Genomic DNA, 22,490 nt, shown 5'->3' with positions numbered 1-22,490 from the left:
CAAGCAATAGGAGAATGATTTATAGCCCAAACCCTCTGTTTGAGTAAGTATAACAGTTTCACAGTATTAAATGTTGTAAGGATCTGGACCAAGTGTAAATCTTTTTATGGTGAAAATAAAACTAGTACAATCATATTCAAAATATATCTGCAATATCTAGTAAAGGTAAAGGTCCCAGTGTTTCATGACTATAAAATCCTACTCTACATATATCTTTTTGAGAAACTCTGACACATACATATGAAGCAGCATTGTTTATGAGAGCAAGGATTTGGGGGGTCTCTCCAAACTGGTTCATCTCCAGAAGGCCCTTGAATACCAGTGATCCAAAAGCTCCTCTAAAATATGGTTTGTTAATTGCTCCTGTTGTAAAGAAGAAAAACAGTTTTCTCAGTATAATCTTAATTAGGCCATCCAACAATCTGTCTACTTTATCTGAAACTATCCAGTATGTCAACATTCACCTGTCCTCAACTGTTATTCCTACATTTATTCCAACCTTAAAGACACTCTCACTTCCCCATGTTCCCTCTCTTTATCATTCTGCCTCCCCCATCATGTTCTGACCCTCATTGTTTTTACACACCCTTCCTCAAACCTGTTCAGATTTTCCCCCCTCCCCAATTTCCCAAAGTTACTCAAGATGTTGGTCCTGCTCCTCTAGGATTCAGACCCAGGGAAGGGAAGTTAAATGACTTTAGCTGCCTTCTCCCCAGCTAATTCTAAGCCATGGTCTGTATCTGATTTATATGCAACAATAAAGGACTCCCTTGACCCACCATCTAGGAGGGATTTTCTATAAAATTGAGAGATGGGAGAACATTTCCATCAAAAGCTAATATGAATTCTATAATACATTCCATTGGACAATTATTTCCATAAACCCTGGATAGCCTCCCCTGAGACAGATTAAAAAAAAAAATTATGGCAATTGTGCCTATTGGTATGTATTGGACTGGATCCTATTTTCTAGCTAATCTTGTTATCCCTTATCAAATCTTCAAGGAGAATACTTCCTTTCTTCACTTTAACTACTCTGTCTGTGACCTCTGATCTTTCCAGATACTAGTGATCCTAAAGGTCTATAAAGTGTATTACAACTACAAGTTTAGGTATAAAATTCCAATATTAAAAGCAATCTATGAACTTCCTTTCTTGTCATGTTCCTAAAAAGCCAGAGTAAGAGCCTAAGAAATTGGGAGTAAACCTAAAAGACTTGACTATCATTGCAGATCATTTATGGCCAGTTTGTGCTTATAGGCTCTACATGAGCCACTCAGAAAGTTCACTGGAAATCCTGCAATTTGTATACCCTGCTCTGGGAAATTATCAGAACTCTGGACAATCTTACCACAAATAATCAACAGCATTGCCATAGACCTATAAGAACTGTAGTGAATGGTCCTCTATAATCATACAATATTAGACATGATTCTGGCTTCCTAAGGATACACTGTGAAGTAGTTCTGCTGACTGCTCTGTATAAGTTCTCCGAAAACACTCCGATGTCTGTGCCCTCACCACTACCATCCTTACTCTACTATTTAAGGACACTTTGGGCCCAATATTCTGAAGACTCTTGACTAGCTCCCTGCAAACCTCAATCTTTTAACTCTTACTCAAACTTTAATACTAATTATTTTTAGTATATTCTTTTCTGTGTGCATGTGTATGATGTGCTTCTCCCCAGCTTTACTGAGCTGTAATTGAGCAATAAAAATGTAAGATACTTGAAGTGTATAATGTAATGGCTCAGGAACTACTTTTATATTTTGCTTCTCTGAGCTCAATTTTTTCCCCCAATTTCACAAAAAGTGATACCATGAGCTATTTGTCTTCCTCTGTCTGGCTTATTTTGCCTAGTATAGTGCCCTCCAGTTTTATCCTGTACCATGCCACACATGACAGCAATTTTTTTTTTCTTTAAAGACTGAATACTGTTCTGTAGTGTATCTACACACACACACACACACACACACACACACTGATAATCCTACCCATTCATCTGTTGATGGAAACCTAGATTGGATTATTTATATATTATGGCTCCTATGAACATTAGAGTACAGATATTTCTTCGACATAATGATTTTGTTTCCTTTGGAAATATACTCAGAAATAGAATTCCTGAGCCATATGATGGTTCTATTTTTAACTTCTTGATGAACCTCTAGTATTTTCTATAGTGGCTGTACTAGTTTTCATTCCCAGCAGTGTATAAGGGTTCCCTGTTCTTGACATTCCTAACAACATTTGTTATCTCTTGTCTTCTTAACATTTTTAAAAATATTTTTGAGTTTTGAGAGAGAAAGAGAGGGACAGAGAGAGACACACACATGGAATCTGAAGCAACCTCCAGGCTGTGAGCTGTCAGCACAGAGTCCAGTGTGGGTCTCGAAACCACAAAGTAGGAGATCATGACTTGAGCTGAAGTTGGACACTTAACTGAGTGAGCCACCCAGGCACCCCTCTTGTCTTTTTGATAATAGACATTCTAACAGGTGAGGTGGTATCTCATTGTGGTTTTCATTTGCATTTCCCTGATCATGAGTTATGTAAAACACCTTTTCAAGTACTTGTTGATCATTTGTATGTTTTCATTGGAAAAATGTCTATTTAGGTCCTTAGCCCATTTTTCTTAAGGTTTTTCTGTTTGTTTTTTAGCTATTGAGTTGTAGGAGTTCCTTGTATATTTTGGATATCACCCCCTTATGTGGTTTCCAAATATTATTTCCCATTCCATAATTTATCTTCTCATTTTGTTGATGGTTTCCTTTACTGTGCAGATTATTTTTAGTATGAGGTAGTTCTGCTTGTTTATTTTTGCTATTGTTGTCTTTGCTTTTTTGTCAAATCCAAAAAATCATTTCCAAGACCAGTGTTAAGGAGACTACCCCCTATGTTTTCTCCTAGGTGTTTTATGGTTTCAGGTTTTACATTTAAGTCCTTAATCCGTTTCAAGTTAATTTTTGTGACGAGGATAAGATAGGGGTCCAATTTTACTCACTTGCCTGTGGCTTTCTAGTTTTCCTAGCACCATTTATGGAAGAGACTACCAATTTCTAACTGTATATTCTTGGTCTTTATTGAAAATTAATTGACCACATTCATGGGTTCATTTCTATGCTCCCATTATCTTCATTTAATCTATGTATCTTTTTTTTAATGCCAATGCCATAATGTTTCAATTTGTAATAGCTTTGTAGTAATGTTTGAAATAAGTAAATGTGATGCCTCTAGCTTTGTTCTGCCTTCCCAAGATTGCTTTGGTTTTTTGGAATCTTTTGCCATCCATACAAATTATGAGATTTTTTCTATTTCTCTGAAAATGCCATTGAAATTTTTATAGGAATTACATTAAATCTATAGATTGCTTTGGTTAGTATGGACATTTTAACAATATTCTTCTAATCCATGAGCATGAAATACTTCTGTATTTGTGCCCTCTTCACTTTCTTTCATCATTGACTCATAGTTTTCAGCGTACAGATGCTCTCCCTCCTTGGTTAAAATTATACCTATTTATTATTTTTAATACTATTGTGAAAGGGATTGTTTTATTTCTTTTTTAGTTTATTGTTAGTATGTAAAAAAACAACTAATTTTTGTATATTAATTTTGTATACTGTGACTTTACTGAAATTGTTGATTTGTTCCAACAGTTTTTTGGTGGATACTTAAGTTTTTTTGTGTATATAATGTGAATTGTCAGGGTAGTTGACAATGTTATCTGCAAACAGAAACCATTTGCTGCTTCTTTTTCCAATTGAATGACTTTCTTTCTTTTTCTTGCCTAATTACTCTGCCAAGGAATTTCAGTACCATGTTGGAAAAAGTGGTAAGTGGCATGTAATTTTTCACAGTAGTCTGTTATAATCCTTTGTATTTCTTTGGTGTTGGCTTTTACTTCTTCTCTTTCATTTCTGATTTTATTCATTTGTGTCCTCTCTTTTTCTTATGAGTCTGGCTAACAGTTCCCTAATTTATATTTTTAAAGAACCAGCTCTTTGTTTCATTGATGTTTGGGGTTTTTTTAGTCTCTTTTTTATTTATATCTGCTCTGATCTTTATTATTTCCTTCCTTCTACCAACCTTGGACTTTGTTTGCTCTCCTATTTCTAGTTCCTTTACGTAAGGTTAGATTGTTTGAGATATCTTTTGTGTCTTGAGGTAGGCTGGATTCCTTTAAGTTTCTCTCTTAGAACTGTTTCATTGAACCCCAAAGATTTTGGACTATGGTGTTTTCATTTGTCTCCATGTATTTTCTATTTCTTCTTTTATTTCTTTGTTGACCCATAGGCTATTTAGTAGCATGTTGTTTAGCTTGTACATGTTCAAGTTTTTTCTAGTTTTCTTTTTGTGATTGATTTCTAGTCTCATACCATTGTGGTTGGAAAAGATGCATGATATGAATGCAATCTTCTTAAATTTATTGAGACTTATTTTTTGGCCTAACAAGTAATGTTCCATGTACACTTGAAAAGATTGTTTTTTGTTGTTTTTAGATGGAATGTTCTATATATATCTGTCAAGTCTACCTAGTCTAATGTGTCATTCAAAAATGCTGTTTCCATATTGATTTTCTGCTTGGATGATATATCTACTAATGTAAGTGAGATATGGAAGTCCCCTACCTACTGTTGTATTTCTGTCTCCCTTTATTTCTGTTAATATTTGCTTTATATATTTAGCTGCCCCAATGTTGGGTGCATAGATGTTTATAATTGCTATATCCTCTTGTTGGATTGACTTTTCTATCATTAAAGGTAACACCTTTGTTTTTTTTGGCTGTTAGTATAGTCTTTGTTTCAAAGTTTTGTGGGTTTTTTTTTTTTTTTTTTTTCTGATATAAGCATTGCTGCACTGGCTTATTTTCTTTTTTGCTTCTATTTGCATGGCATACATTTTTCTAACCTTTGACTTTCAGTCTGTATGTGTATTTATAGGTCTGCAGTGAATCTCTTATAGGCAGCATATAAATAGGTCTTTAAAAAAAATCTGTATTTGGGGCATCTGGGTGACTCAGTTCGTTAAGCTTCCAACTCTTGATATCAGCTCAGGTCATGATCTCATGGTTCATGAGTTTGAGCCCACCATCCGGCTTTGTGCTGACAGTGCAGAGCCTGCTTGGGCTTCTCTCTCTAAAAAAAAATAAACTTAAGAAAAACATTAAAAAAAATAAAAATAAAAAATCTAGTCTGCCACCCTATGGCTTTTGACTAGAATCATTTAGACAATTTACATTTAAATCATTAATAGGTAGGTACTTAATGTCATTTTATTCATTGTTTTCTTGTTGTTTTATAGGTGTTCTATGTTTCTTTCTTGCTCTCTCCCCATGTGATTAGTGACTTTCTGTAATGTTATGCTTGGCTTTCTATTTTTTGTGTATCAGAGGGTTTGAGTTTGTGGCACCATGAGATTGATATCTAGGATCCCCAAAATATAGCAATCTATTTTAAGTTGATGCTCTTTTAAGTTTGAACAGATTAAAAGAACATTTTTACTCCCTCCTCCACATTTTATGTAAATGTTTTCATATTTTGTATCTTTTTTATCTGTCATTTTCTTCTAATTAGGGTTTCTTTTAAGCAGAAAAGTCCCTTCAACATTTCTTGTAAGCCCAGTGTGGTGGTGATGAATTTCTTTAACTTTTGTTTGGGAAATTCTTTATCTTTGCTTCAGTTCTGAATAACAACCTTGCCAAGTTCAGTATTCTTGGTGGTAGGTTTTTCCTTTCAGGTCTTTGAATATATCATGCCACTCCCTTCTTGCCTGCAAAGTCTCTGCTGAAAAATCAACTGAGAGTCTTATGAAGTTTTCCTTGTACATAACACTTTGCTCTTTCTTGCTGCTTCTCTAATTTTCCCTGCATCTTTAAACTTCGGGATTTTAATTATTAGGTGTCTTGGTCTGGACTACCTTGTGTTTGTCTTTTTGGAACTTTCAGTGCCTCCTCAACCTGGATGTCTGGTTCCTTTGCCAGGCTGGAAAATTTCAGGTTATTATTTCTTCAATAAGTTTTCTGCCCTTTCTATTCTCCTTCCAGGACCTCTATAATATGAATGTTCACTTGATGTCCAAGAGATCCCTTAACCTATCCTCATTTTTTGAATTTTCTTTTTGCTGTTTTGCTTCCCCTTACCCTATCTTCCATATCACTGATTAGTTCTTCTCCATCTGCTAATCCATTGTTCAACCCCTCTAGCATATTTTTCATTTCAGTAATTGCATTCTTCCATTCTGATTCTTTTTTATATTTTCTTTTTGTTGTTGTTGTTGTTTAACTTCTCACAGAGTTCTTCCACTTCTCTCTCCAGTTGGGTGAGCATCTTTATGACTATTACTTTAAACACTTTATCAAGCATATTGCCTACCTATGTCACATTTTTTGTCTTGTTCTTTGTCTCAGTCTTTTGTCTGGAGCATATTTTTCTGTCTCCCCATTTGCTTGACTTTCTGTTTCAAAAATGGCAAAACAGTTATCTCTCGGAAACTTGAAGAAATGGTCTTGTGTATGGTTGTCTTCTGTGTAGACTGTGTGTGCCTAGTGATGTTGGCTGGCTGGAGTAGTGTCTGGCAAGGGTGGAGGGTCTCTGGGTATTACATGCTGGAGCTGCCCAGGTGGGATGGCCAGAACTGAAGTGGGTGTGGGTTGGAGTCATCTTAGGCCTCACTGTGCAGAGGGTTCCCTGGCAAGACAGCTGAAGTTGAAGTGGGTACTTTCCTGAGGGGCTTGGGCATGGGTCAGGCAGAGGGTTCTCAGGGTGCTCAATGCAAGGGGCACCCTGTTGCTGAAGCAGGCATGAGCCAGGATGTTCAAGTGTGCTCTGTTCTGCGGTTGCCTTAGCAAGCCATCTGGAGATGAAGTGGGGACAATCTGGGATGTTCGGGGGGGCTTTGCACCTTTGTCACCTTGGCATAATGGCTGCAGCTGTAGTATGACCAGGGGTGGTCAGGTGTGTGCTGTGGCTGCCTTGGTGGGATGATGGGGGCTGGTCTGATCTAGGGGCGCATGGTAACTGAGGAAGTTGGCTGGCTTTGGTGCTTGGAACCTGCCTTGCTTCACTCCATGCTATTGATGTGTGTTGGGGGGGGGGGTGTGGGGGGAGTAGTTTGCCTGCTCCTAGGGAACCTTGTGCTCCTTGAAGAAGCAAGTTGGTTATGGTACCAGATTCTGCTACAATCTACACTATCAATGTGGTTGAGGAGAATAAGCCACAACACTCACCAGCCCCTATAACCTGGAGAGAGTTCCAGTAGTTCCCCTACCATTTGGTGAGGTTCTAAGGCTGGATCTTTTATATTCTAGATGCTTTTTTAAATGGCAGCTTAACTGTGCTGGAATGGGCTCACAATCTCAGTACTATCCCTCCCCACTGCAGTTTGCAGCACTGTGGTTCTGGTTCCCTTTGTTACTATGTCTCTTTTTCTGTTACTTTTCTCTATGTGGTCTGTCTTTTGTGATGCAGCGGCTGTCCAGTCAGCTTTAAGTTCTTTTTCAGAAGGAATTACTCTATAAGTAGATGTAGCTTGGGTATGTCTATAGAGGAAGTGAATTCAGGGCCCTTCTACGTTGCCATCTTGGACCAGGCTCCCACCAAATGTAATCTTTAAAGGGAAAGCCACCATGCTATGCATTTTCAGAGTGCAGGGGGGAACATGTATTTTTAAAGATATCGTTAATACCTAGAAATTCCACAGTACGCCCCATACAGCAAGGTTGTGGGGATTTCCCTGCCTTTTGATATTTGTTTTATTTTTTAGGAAGAGACAGAGTATGTGAGTGGGGGACAGGGGCAGAGGGAGAATGAGAGAGACTCCCAAGCAGGCTCATGGGACCTGATCCCAAGACCCTAGAATCCTGACCTAGACCAAAATCAACAGTGGGATGCTCAACCGACTGGGCTGCCCAGGTGACCCCCTTCCCTCCTTTTAGATAATCAACATGTGGTAATCACAGAACCTTGCCTTAGGCCCAGGTGAAAACTTACATCTTAGATGCATATAGTTGACTCTTTTTTTCTTTATAGTAATTCAGCGTTAATCAAAAAATCAAGATCAGCTCTGGCAAAGCGTATGTTATTTGAGAATTATTGGAGCTTGAGTAAAACAAAGATTTAATTTTAAGGGCACTCATTTTGTAGATGATGTAATGTAAGCCCCTAAAACAAATGCATTTATCATATTTAACACCTGTACTCAGCATTTATCACTTTACTGTGGCATATTACTATTATATTCTCAACAAAAGTGTTACAGAAGCCAAAATATCATACCTTACTAGTGTCGGGGCTGGCACTATAATGCAAATCTCCTAACTTCTAAAAAGATCTCTTAAATTCTTTTTTTTTTTTTTTCCTTTAAAATTCAGGAGACGGAATTTCTTCAAATCTGACCTATCAAGCTCTGTTGTGGTCCTGAGGCTGGCTGTAAAAATCACGTGGAAGACAGATTAATCTTTTATTAAAAGAATTACCTTTTAACATTTTAAGCACCTAGTGATTTCCATTTTACCTCTGTGAGAAAAGAAACCAGAGTCCACAAATGAAGTCAGTTATAGTAATTAAGAGAACCATGTCAGCAAACCAAGACGTCATACCTAACCTAACTGTAGTTTCAACCCCCTCCCAGGAAACTAACCTTTAACCAGTTAACCTGGAATTTCCTGGTCATCACTAGGAAATTTACTGATAGACCCTTCCTTTTCCCCTTAGGAGAGTGACCTTGCCTAAAACAATGTATTCTTTGCTAATAATTTCCTTTTCTCCACTCCCTCTCTACCTTAAAAAAAAAAGACAAAAATAAAACACCTTCCTTTTCTGCAGCTTGATGGAGCTCTTTTCTATGTGCTAGATGGGATGCTGACTAATGAATCATTTTAATAAATTTTAATAAAACCAATTAGATCTTCAAATTTATTCAGCTGGATTTGGTTGTTTAATGGATTTGGTGACAGCAACAGGATCCAAAGCAAACTTCTGATGGCTTTTGGGGACAGTAAGAAACATCCTACTAACCCTCTGAGTTCACAATCTTTCTCACTGTTTCCAAGGGCTATGGGTAAGTTCCATCTCGGTTATGAGTTCCATTTTCTTTGCATCCAGCTCCCAATCTAATTGGATTTCCCTTACAGTGCAGGGCAACTTAAGTTTGCAGATAATTCCCAGGTTTTTTTAGTGGAAAATCCTAGCCCTTGCCATACTGGGAATTATTAGAGTTTACCTGCCAAAGTTGGACCGGGTCCAATTTTAAAGACTGGATTGAGTCTGGGCTTGGACTGGGTCTGATTGGAGCTGGACTGAGTTCAATTTCAGAACTAAACTGGGCCCCATTTAGACCAGACTGAGTCCAGTGGGAAGCCTCAGGTGAATAAAATTTGTTTTGAATGGGATCTTTAAAAAAATCCAGAGTTAGGCATGACACATTCTGGCACACTTGCTTATTTTATGTCTAAGAACTATGGTTGCAGAAGCCATAAATATTTTCACAAATGGCAAAATCCTACTAAGCTTGTTTTGTGCCCTGAAGAATTTGACTTGGTAACTATAACGTTGGGGGCATCAAAATAAGGCCCTGCAAAAATGCGGGTTACACTCCATTTACAGCTGCGTCCCAACCAAACTGCTGCCAACCCTCAGAGTATTTAAAGGCTAGAGTTCCAATGGCCATTAGGAAGAACAACCCAATTTGATAAGGTCATTTAGAAGTGCATGTACAAGCAGACTTCAAAATTCCAAAAATGGCTACATTGAAAGTTTCACTGCAGAAAGCTGAGGAAAAAGACACAAGAAGTACCTAATGCAAAAGATATAAGACTGACTCAGTTATTGCTCCTTTCCTCTACTCTCCTTTACTTGAGTACTGGATAAACACAAGTCCACCAAATTAATGGGTCTGAAAACACCTCCATGTCTACAAAGAAGTATCCCCTATATATCTCTGCCAGAGTTAATGAGACTCTGAGGGGTTTTCTGATAAACTCCTATCTTATTTTCCAAAAAAGCCCAGAGAAAACAAAAGTAAACAGAAACAAATGTATTCCTACACAGATAGATGGCTGTCATTCCTTTAACATCCAGGCTACCCTTCAGTTCTCTAAGGGATCAAAAGCAACTGTCTTTGTATTGATAAAACTGGAAATGCATCTCAAGAAGCAATCCAAAGTCCACCTACCCCTGTTTACCAATCCTAAAACCTTCCCTATTTATTCCTTTTATTGGCCATAAGAAACCATACTTCTTGGAAGAACTTGCATTCTTTCCCTGTGTCTTTGAGATGAAACAAGAATTACCCCTCTGAGGTTTGCAGTTTTATGAGAGGTAAAATAAAATGGGGGCGGTCCTTTGAAATTTATATGAAGGAAAAATCATGTCTTCTCTAAAAACATTAATAGAAAACATTTGAGCCATATGAGCAGGTATCCCGAACTTACTACATCTGCCAGAAAAACAGTTTGGATCCAATGGTTATTCTCTACACTAGTGAGTTTTACATTATCATATCTATCTCATTGCTAAAAATTTTAAAACAATAATTCTAAGATCTATGTTTACATGTGTCTATTATAGATGTGTGAATATCATTGCCAAAAATAATCTGTAAGAACTCTGTCTTTAAAATGAGCACTGGGAAATTAAGCATTTATCTCAGAAATATAATAGAAACTAACCTAAAAGTTATTCAAGTTTGTATGATCTAAGATGATTTTCATTAAATAAAAACTAGTTTAATTTGGTGGTTTAATTAATAAAGACATGTCTTAGCGTTAGCAACATTGGACATAATGCAGACATAACACTTTATTTTGGGCTTATTAGTCAAATGAGCTCATGTTATCTCTTGGAAACTTTGATGGCTGATTTGGTCCAATGCCTCATGTGGGTTTTCTAAACACAATTGTCTGGAGCAAGTGATGTAGACAGATGTGAAATAGGAGTTTTTAGGTTAACTTTTTAACAATAATTTTGTTTTATGGCGTGTCTACTTAAAAATAGTTTCCAAAATCTTTAACTTAAAACTTAAGTTAAATGATGGAAATTCAATGAATGATAAAATAATGAAACTTAAATTACTGAATATAGGTTTATCTAGTCTTGGCTTCCTTGTTACAGAGAAATTAAAGATAAATGAGATAAATTTGGGTTTGTTAGTAAAATTTTTTTGTACTTTGTACCATGAAGAAGGATGTTTCTGGAAATTATGAAATGTATTCATAAATTTGTCAACCTAAACAATGCTAGTGTAATGGTTCATAATTGATTACTACTTAGTTTTCTTAATTTTACCTAGTTTACTTAATATTAGAAATTAAAGGTTCTAATTTAATTAGAAATTAAATTAAGTTTTAAGAATTCTAATTAATATATGTGAATAAAACTGTTAGAAGTAATAAGAGAAACATGCCTGAGTGCAAAGAAACAAAACAATAGAAGATAGGAATGGAAATGCATTTTTGTTGAGGGAAAAGAAAGTAATTTTATCCTAGAGCAAAGCTAGTTATTGAAAGGAAAATATATGGTAAAATCCAAATGTAAAAAAACAAAAGTTATAGATTTGTGGAAAAGGAATCTCTAAAATGTAATTTTAATATGTAATCAAGCTGGCTAAAATTAAAATAAGACTTTTAATATTATAAGTACACTGATGCAAAATTTAAATTTTGTTTTTCTTGGTTAAAAGGACAATTTTCTTAGATTATTGGTCTGCTCTTACCAAGAAATAGTAAACAAAGATTTTTCTTTACTTTTAATGTAATCTGCCTAGAAAATCAAAGATTCTGTGTTTTGTCTTTATCAGGTCTTTTTGCTAAGAACTTTGTAACCTGCCTTTACCTGTGAAGTCTGTCACTGTGGTTGTATAGATAACTAAGTATGGTTTCACAGTGACCTATGATCCTATTTAGTCAAGTATCCAAAACCAAATTATAAAGTGAAGACTTTTGACCACAAATTAACTTTGAAATATTACAGAGTGTACCTGGAATATTTCAAAGATTTGTTTTCTCATAGAAAGTTAAATGTCAAACTAATGAGGCTTATTTGATATGCTAAATTACACGGGAAGAATCATCAGATAGGTCATGCTAAACCTTCTTAGCTTGTATGGGTAAATGTGTTACAGAAATTGTAAAAAAAAAATCCTAAAATTCTGATGTATCCTGATATAATGTTATCAGTCATAATTCTATTTACTTTCTTACGATGTTTTATGCCACAAAAATAACCAATTTATTTTGTCTACTGAATTATGAGTTCTATCAGACCTTTAATGATTTCATTTTTAAATCTTTTGTCATTTACAGAAAGTTATTGTTTTACTTAGATGCTTCTACAAAAGCTTTCTACAAATGTGTTTCATCTTCAGAGAAATTTATGGGAAGGAATCTGACAAGGACTTTAGAATACAGATTTTTGATAACTTTCATATCATATCATGGGTAAGAATTTCCAGAACTAGTAGAAAAATGATTCAAGCAGAACAAGAATTAACGAGATAGGTCAAAATTGAAATGACAAAGATGATAATTTTTGTGACTTATTTTAAACATTACTGCTTATCTAATGTTTTACATTTTTAGACCTCAGGAAACCTTTTTTCTTTTCTTTCTTAGGCTATCAACAATTTACTAAGATATACCTTTGTCAACAAAAATGAAACATTTACTTTTTCTTCCTATCTCATCCCTCCAAAACTCAAAAACTCTTGAGTATTCTTTATCATGGCAAAATAGGTATTTACATAAGTTCAATGAGAATCTGTTCTCCCCATAGTAGAACACATTTGGAAATAATGGTTATATTACCAAAGCTTTGACTGGAATATCCCATAGGAGAGAGATTGGCAGCCTCAGCTATGGCAGTTTTAAAGAACTAAGGTTGACTTTACAGAGCCAATAAAGACCCTTCAATAAAAAAAAAAAAAATTGACCTGGTACCTTGCATAACAAGAGCTTATGTGGTCAGTCACTGTTCTTGGGGCATTTACACAAATAATCAGGCAAAGCTTAATGTAAAAAAAAATCTTAAAATGAGGGTAAATGTAAAGAGAAAAAAATACTTTTACACCTTTATATTAGTTTCTAATCCTATTAAATGTCTTTGAGGTTCTGGTATACATATAAATTGGACTATATCCTAAGTTCTTCTAGTTTCTGTAAAAATCAATGACTCTCCAAACTAACATTTCCAGTTGTTTCTCACCCTTCTGATTTGGAATCAGTAAATAAAGACTGCCCTTGATTCTCCTTGGAAGGGACTAAACCAAATGTTCCTCACTAACAGGTGGCAGCCAAACCTCAGGGACTTAACCCTTGGACATGCATCTCACAATTGAAAAACGCTCCACCTGACATACAGACCCTGGAGACCTTGCAGTCACATTGAGGAGGAGGAGAAGTAGCTGACACAGAGGTAAAAATGCATCCTTCCAAGACATTAGATTACAACTTTATACTTTAGACATGAAACCCTTTCTTTCTTTTGGTCTGGCACTGGCCTTCATCCATTTTCCCAGGCCATTGCTAATGGGGTAAACTTTGCCTGTTAGAGTACTGGATTTGTTATAAAAAACAAAACAAAACAAAACTGCCACCTTAGTAATGCCACCTTGGTTGAAAGGGTTTGTCTTTGTGACATTTATTATCTTCCTTGGGCCTATGCTTGCTTAGGTAGCCTGCAGACAGCTGGGCAGTACCTCTCACAAGTGAGCAAAGACATCTTATTGGCCATCTCCTCTGGATTTACATCATTGAGTTAGGGGGAAAAAACAAACAAAAGAATCTCCATGACTTATCAGGAGGCATATATGACTCAGGATTTGCTTTCTTTCACAGGGCAATACTTCTGTGTTCAGGAGTAAATGTAAATATCATCCAGAACCTATCCTTAAATCCTGAAGATACTACAAAATTTATTGCTAAGACAGTATCTGCCCAACAAAGATCCTCAAACTCTCTGGCCAAACTTGTTCTTGATAATAGAGGAACTTCTGATTATACTGTAGCTGAGCAAGGAGGAGTCTGTGCTGTGGCCAATACCACCTGCCACACCTGGCTTAGGATTTCTAGGCTAGTTGAAACTCAATTACATAGGGACCCAAGCAAGCCACTCAGCTTAAAAAAGGGACTCCTTCAGTGGGTTCTTTCTTTGACTTATCTGATTTGACTGGTGGTCTTGGGAACCATAGCTCTGAAATGCATTCCAAACATTGGAGACTATTATGATTACTGTAAACAGGAATTCCCATAGTGTGCTGTATTCTCTCAAAAGTTTTAAATGCATGTTTGTAGCTGGTAACCACCAAGGAAACCATCTACCTGAGGATCAAAGAAAATGGCTGACTTAAAAATTGTGAACCTGAAGTTATGACCAGTGAATACCACACACATGCACACAAAAACCAAAAACTTCAAGAAATACAAAGCAGTAGCTCAGAGTGGTGCTAATGCCTTATTTTTGATCACTTCTTTCAGTTAAGCTCAGAGTCATATCAAAAGAGGAGAATTGTTAAAAAGAAAACCACAGTCTCCAAATGAAGTCGCTTATGTTAGAAGCCCCATGTCAGAAAACCAAGACTTAATACCTAGCCTAAAGGTAGTTTCAACTCCCCAAGGAATGTAACCTTTAACTAGTTAACCTGGAATTTCCTGGTCATCACTAGGGAACTTACTGGTTGACACCTTCTGTTTCCCTTAGGAGACCATCCTTGCCTAAAACAATGTATCGTTTGCTAAGAATTTCCTTTTTATCTCCACTCCTTGTCTACCTTTAAAAGTCTTTCCTTTTCTTCAGCTCAATGGAGTTCCTTTCTGTTTGTTAGGTTGGATGCTGCCTGATTCATGAATTGTTTAAGAAAGCCACTTAGATCTTCAAATTCACTCAGTTGAATTTTGTTGTTCAACACCTCAGAATAGCCCAAAGAGGTAGCACTTACGCCACATCATCTCATAGATGAGGGATCAGAGGCTCAGAAGGTTGTGTCAGTTCTCAAGGTGACAGAAATAGAAGGTGTCAACAACAAATTTAATTCTGAAACTGTTTGACACCAAATCTTGCACTTATGAACACTATGCCAAGAGAAAACTTCTAGTATCCAAGTTTTTGATTGAAAACAGTTTGAATCTTAGTTTTCAATTTACTTTTAACCCTTGCTAATGAAAGAAGTATGTAAAGCTATTAAATGCCAAAACAGTCCTGTCTTATCTGTTTCTATTACTGTTAATTTGTTCCCTTAATTGTTAAAAAAACAAATTCAATTGAGTAAATTTAAAGATGATATTGGCTTTATTTAATGATTCATGAATCATGCAGCATTCTTTCTAACAAATAGAAAGGAGCTCCAAAAAGCTACAGAAAAGAGAAGGTTTTTTAAAGGCACAGAGAGGGTGGGAAAAGAAAATTTATTAGCAAAGGGTGGATTGTTTCAGGCTAGGTAACCTACTGATAGGGGACAGAAGGGGTCTTATCAGTGATTACCTCATGAGTGCTAGCCAAGTAATTCCAGGTTGATTAGGTAAAGGTTACACTCCTGGGAAAGGCTTGAAACTGCAATTATATTAGGTATTAAGTCTTGGTTTACTGATGTGGGGTTAAGCACAAGTGATTACATTTTGGGCCTGTTGTTTCTTTTTAACATTATCAAAGCCTTAACAAGAAATTGAAGCATTTTAGAGATAAAATATAAAGAATATTAACACTTATGTACCCCAAATATAGCTTAAAAATTGAAATGTTACCAAACTGTTTTGACTCTTTACATAATTCATATAAACACAATTAATTACCTACCCCTTCCTTCACAATGTAGCCACCATTCTTAAAAAGGTGGTTATCATTCCCAAGGAATTTTATTTTAGTTTTCTTTAATTTTTTTTTAATGTTTATTTTTGACAGAGAGGGAGACACAGAATCTGAAACAGGCTCCAGGCTTGGAGCTGTCAGCACAGAACCTGACATCAGGCTCGGACACACAAACTGTAAGATCATGACCTGAGCCAAAATTGGACACTCAACCTACTGAGCCACCCAAGTGCCTCCATTCCCAAGGAATTTTAAATGAAATAACAATTTCTATATGTAGGGCCTAAAATCAGTGGATATAAAACAGTACAATCATAATAGAGGTTTTATTTTATTTTACATAATATTCTAAATATGTTTTTAAATATAAACAAATCTGAACTCAGCCAAGGAAAGATTATCTGAAAAGACTATTATAATAGGGAGAACATCCAGAACTTGATATCTGCAAGTATGTCTCATACAAAGCAAATGCAAAGACTTTTATCCAGAGTAGTAAGCAGGGTTAAGCAGGGTCAGCAAGAATGAGAGGGGCAAAGGTGGTGTAACAGATAATGTTTCCTTCTGTTGCCAGCTGATCATTCGAATGAGCTTTAAAAAGACTATGTTCTACCCCTTTAGTACTACCTTCAAATGGAGAGTAAGCTAAAGTTCATAGGCCTATGGGGAAAGGGGAAGCCTGACTACATTCTGGCCAAGCCACATCAGTAAGTAAGTAAATAAGCCACATCAGTGAGTAAGTAAATTTGTGTTCACCTTGGTCGTCATCTTTATGTTTAATATGGGCAAAGTCTGTTTAAATATAATTCAAGATGGATAAGAGTTGTGAATATGAAGTTTGTAGTTTCCAGAGTTGGATTGTCCTTTGCTTTCTTTTTGGTCTTGATGGACTAGTCGTATCATCTCTTGAGCATGTTGTTGGACTATGAGTAGTTAGAATATTTAAGAGATCAAGCACTTGGGGCAGCTGGGTGGCTTAGTAGGTTGAGCATCTGACTTTTGGCTCAGATCGTGATCTCACATTCGTTCATGGGTTCAGTCTCTGTGCTGCTCTGTGCCACATCAGGTTCTGTACTGACAGCTCAGAGCCTGGAGCCTGCTTTGGATTCTGTGTCTCCATCCCTCTCTAAAAAAATAAAATAAAACATTAAGAAAAGAGAAAGAAAGACCAAGCACTTGGTGAGAACCATACCTAAGAATATAATAGAAAAGGAGTTGACCAAGGTGGCAACATAGGAGGCTCCTAAGATTCCCTCTTCCCATGGCTGCATCAAATATACATACATGGAGAGATTCTCTCTGAAAGAGACCCCAAAAATAGCTGAGTGACTCCCACACACAAAAATTAGAAAATACCCACATCAAAATTAATTACAAGACTTGATGTGCTTCTACCCAGAGACTAGGGGAGCTGGTGGACACTGCTCCTACGGGCTCCCTCCAGCCTGATCCAAGTCACCAAAAACTCCCTGGAAGGAGCTTGCATAAACATCTGCACCCCAGCTTTTGCAACTGCTGCCAAGGGACGGGTCCACAAATGTCCGATTCTGAGCTGAAGGGGTTTCTATTCATGAGTCCCCCAGGACTGTGGCAAACAAAGAGTGATTGTTAACCAGCTATCTCACTAGGGCTCAGCCCAGAGAGAGCCACCAAAATTGTCCATATCTCAGTCACAAAGGTGTAAATGTAGAAATTAATTACAAGAAAAAAACTTGAAAATTTACAAATATGTGGAGATTAAATAACTTGTCCCTGAACAACAAATGAATCAGGAAAAAAAAGGGGGGGTGGCAAATAATATCTTGAGGCAGATGGGAATGGAAACACAACATACCAAAACTTATGCAATGCAACAAAAGCAGTCCTAATAAGGACATTTATAGAGATAAATGCTATTTTAAGAAATAAGAAATATCTCAAACAACCTAACTTTATTTCTCAAACACTGGAAAAAGAAGAGAAAATTGAGTCCAGAGTTATTAGAATGAATTAAATGCCAAAGATTAGAGCAAAAATAAATGAAACAGAAACAAAAGGAAAAAGATCAGTGAAATGAGCTGTTTTTTTTTTTTTTTTTTGAAAAGATAAACAAAATCAACAATATGTTAGCTAGACAATCCAGGAAAAAATATGATGTGTCATATAAAATTATAAATGAAAATGAAGGCATTACAACTGATACTACACAAATACGAAGGGTCATAAAAGAATATTACTAATAATTATATGCCAACAAAGTGGACAACATAAAAAACATGGATAAATTCCCAGAAACACAAAAGACCAACACTGAATCATAAAGAAAAAGACAATCTGAAGACCAATTACTAGTAAGGATACTGAATTACTAGTCAAAAGTTTCCCAACAAAGAAAAGTCCAAGGCCAACAGACGCAAGAAAAGATGGTCAACATCACTAGTCATCAGAGAAATGCAAATCAAACCACCCTGAGATGAGGACCTTACATGTGTCAGAATTGCTAGAATCAAAAAGATAAGAGACATCAAGCGCTTCAAAAAGTTCAAATTAACTGCTCCAAAAAGATGACAGTATAGGGAATATTATTTTAAAGTGTTTCCCTCATTATAATTTAATACCACTTATCAATTTTAAAAATACTACCTTTGACAAAAAAATTATATCACTGTATAATTTACCGGTGTATTCATATGTCTATTTAGGAGTTCAGGACCATAGGCGTGCCTGAAAGGATTTTTCACAAAACAACAATAACAACAACAAAATGAAAAAAGAGAGAAACCTATCACCGTTATACAATTGAACTTTTACTATATAGAGGATGCTTAGAGTACATATACACAGAACAACAATTTGTAAAATTTTCTTATTTATAAATACATCCTTATGTACATGGAAACTTTTTTCTAGATACTTTTTAGATATTTGAGATAATTATGAAACATTGTTTCTTCATGACTATTAGTAAAGACAATATAAATGGTATTACTCCACGTGTGCTCATAAACCTTAAGTATAAATGTACTGTGAAATTTTTATAAAATAAAGCCATATTGTGATTACAAAAGTTTATGTTCTTTCCAATCCAAAGCAAGCTGAACTAAATTTAGCTGTATAATACGATGTTTTTACTTTGTTTTATGGTAAACAATTCCAATAAACCATACGGTTATGCAGTATTTGTTAGGCAGTGCATGTTGTACAAAAATGGTTTATCCTTTTTATTGAATTTATTCATTCCAAGCAATAGTATGTCATTTCAATAAACAGAAAAATTAAGATAAGACTGATTTAGAGAAATATTGGAAAGGGATCACTATGTAGTCCTTTAGAGGAGAATATGTTCAAATACTTGTAGAAATTTGAATGTTAAATAGTTGAATGAGTTAACTAATGAATTCAGTAAAAATGATTGACTTGTTAACACTTAGCATTGAATTTCTGTTTAGAATAATCAAAGTGGAAATTTTGAATTTAATTTTGTCAAAGGATTTGTATGTAATAAAGCAGATTTATTTGGTATATAACATCTGCCTCATTTTATTCCAGGAGTTCTAATAAAGAAGCAAGTTTTCATGATTTAGAGTATAGAATTCTAAGAAAAAAAGAAAATGTGTCTATCCTAACTACTGTATTTCATTCAAAACAATATCTGCCCAGTAGCTATCATAAAATTCATCTCTTTATAAAAGAAATCTGTTCTCTTCTATTTAGAGAATTAATAAAAACTTAAGATTTTTTTCCTAGGCAGAATTCAGTCCTATTTATATTTCTAGAAAAAAAAATCAAGATTCTTTCTTTAGAACTTTTATTTAGCTGTTATCTCCCTCATTTTTTTCTTTTTAGTTTTTTCTAAGAAATGGCTACAATGGGATACAAACTCTAGTAGCATTTTTATTACAATTTAAATTATGATAATCCAAGGATATTCACAGAACGGAAACATAGGTGTTTGGGAATTGGCCCATCACTCATTTTTTTCTATTGGCTAATTCCTCAGTGCTTTATTATTTTTTTTAATTTTTTTAAATGTTTATTTTTGAGAGAGTCAGAGTGTGAGTGGGGGAAGGGCAGAGAGATAGAGGGAGACACAGAATCTGAAGCAGGCTCCAGGCTCCAAGCTGTCAGCACAGAGCTGGACACATGGGTCAAACCTGAACTGAGAGATCGTGACCTGAGCCCAAGTTGGACACTTAATTGACTGACCCACCCAGGTGCCCCACGTCAGTGCTTTAAATGGACATCCTCTAGTGATCCAGAGCCCCTGATACTGCACAACACAACACTGAATGAGCATAAACTGATAACTTCACTTGACTTCACAGTTTGACAGATATATAAGTAATGTAACTGGAGTGCAGAGTTGGGTTGTTATCTTGCTCAATTGTTCTGCCTACTGGGAGGCAACCATTCTGGTGATTGATGAGGAAGGTTCTGGTACATAAAAATTATATATTCATGCTCACACTTAGGTTCTTTGGTAAAGACCAAATAGCCAAGAGAACTATTAAAGCACAGACTGTAAGTTAGAGAAGAATGTCAATTAATAAATGGAATTGATCAGGTAGGTGTTAGAGGAATCATTTAAACTCTTTGCAGCAAATTTACATGTTATTAATATGCTATTATTTTCATGTACTACATGCCATTATTTTCATGTACCACATGCCCTATTACATCTTAGTAAGGATCTTCCCTTTTCCAGATTATGATATTGCAAATACTTAAATTTGGAGAGGAAAAATTGGGACAGATGGCCATTCAATCTGTATGCAAAATGAGAAAATTTCAGTGTAATAGGAGGAAAAGTACCTGCCAATAACTCATACCATAGCATTCCCTAACTTGACTGAATACAAAGAATAAAAATGTTAATTGCACTATCATACAAATTATACTAATTAAAACAAAATAGCAAATCAACAACAAATAACAACAACAAGGAAATATGCCCTGAATCTAATATTAAGAATGTTGATAAAAATGATTTAAAATAGGTTGTAAAACCTGAAGGTATTTTGAATGATGATGTATGAAATGAGGTTTGGGGACAATGGTAGTCTTATTTCCTCTTAAAAACTTGAATGATTTGAGATCTTCAGGGCTGGACTAAATCCCTAATTCAGGCCAAGTGGATTTAACTAATGCCAACCCAGCAGACAGTGTTTCCAAGGGCAACATGCTGTTCCTCATACCCAAAGGGCATAAAATACAGATTAACTTATGTTCCACCAAATAATATTAGATGGTACTCTTGAGTAGTATAGTGAAAATATTCTACAAATGTATAAATTACTCTTTTCATGAGTTATATTTCCTGAATATTTGCATTATGTTTTAATTCCTCCTTAGGTAACACCAAAACAGTATTAAGCTCAGAAAGAGTACATAATGGGTCAAAAGAGTCAAAAATAACATTTAGAGACTTCTTCCAACCATAGATATCAAACCAATGAACAGGATTAACTAAAGTTAAGTACCTAGAATAGACCTCAATATATGTTAATGATAATCATGAAGTTAGTGAAGTATCTTGGTGATTTTTGTCTCATTTTGAACTCTACCAAAGCATTGAGATATTTTAAAGTAGTATTCTTTAAATTAACTTTTCTTGTCCTCTTTTATTTATTTAATTATCTGAATATACCATAAGATTGACTATCATTTTATTCTCATGTTAGTGGGTAAAGAAGCATGTTTGCAAATTGGGCAGTAAGTTAAGTGAATCCTCAGTCCATCCAAAGGCCCTTTGAATAAAAACCACAGAAATGTTTATAGCAATAACCATAAAAATATATTAACATAAATATTTACTGTTCTTTCACAATAAAATGTATGGTCTGATGTTTTTGGATGATGTTACATCTATTCTTTATAGTGTTTTGATTTGAGTAGGTCTTCATTTTTAAATGATTATTAAATATTATTTTATTATATACCCATTGCCATATCTCAAAATTAGTATAGGATACTTTTATTACTATGCATTATTTTCAATAAGAAATACCACAGAGGATAATTAAGTGTTCTGATAAATTATAGCATATGTAGTGGACATTCATTTCCTTTCCTTTTTTTATGACACAAGCTCTGTGCCTTCAGATAGGCTAATTCCATCCAGATATTCAAGAAAGGGTTGGACTTATTTTTAAGGTAACCCTCCCATCTTATTACTTTATTTAGGAGAGTGCAGCACTGATGAATTCATGGCATACTTCTGGCCACAATTAGACATCAAAGACAGTGATATAGCAATTATACATCACAGTTAGCTCTCATAGAAAAAGTTTGATGAAACTTTTGGAGGAAGGTAAGTAAGAAGCCCATCTCCCAGAAGGATAAATATTAGAAAGAATTTCAGAATAAAGAACCCACTTTAAACATACTTGGAGCCAGCTCTCCAACTCTGTTTTCAGGTTTATACTAATGGGGGAGCCTAAAGAATCTCTTGTTGCTTAATTAAGTCTTCGGTTGCTTGAAACTAATAGCATTCTAAATGATTTTCAGTGTTTGTGAATAGAATCCTTTTTTATACTTTTGATAGCTGACTAATAGTGCTTAATCTACTCTCTTAAAATTGTTCTCCACTCATAACAAAGCTAATTTGTATAAAGTAACATGCTTGTGGATTAAAAGACTTGACAGAGTGTTGTAACTGGAACTACCACTGTAATACTAGAAGTGTATAGAAATTAACTCTAACAGGGGTCG

Source organism: Panthera pardus, unplaced genomic scaffold (assembly GCF_024362965.1).
Source record: "Panthera pardus isolate Hobbes unplaced genomic scaffold, ASM2436296v1 HiC_scaffold_2, whole genome shotgun sequence".
Classification (NCBI taxonomy): Eukaryota; Metazoa; Chordata; class Mammalia; order Carnivora; family Felidae; genus Panthera; species Panthera pardus.
Note: the sequence above shows the minus strand (reverse complement) of the source record.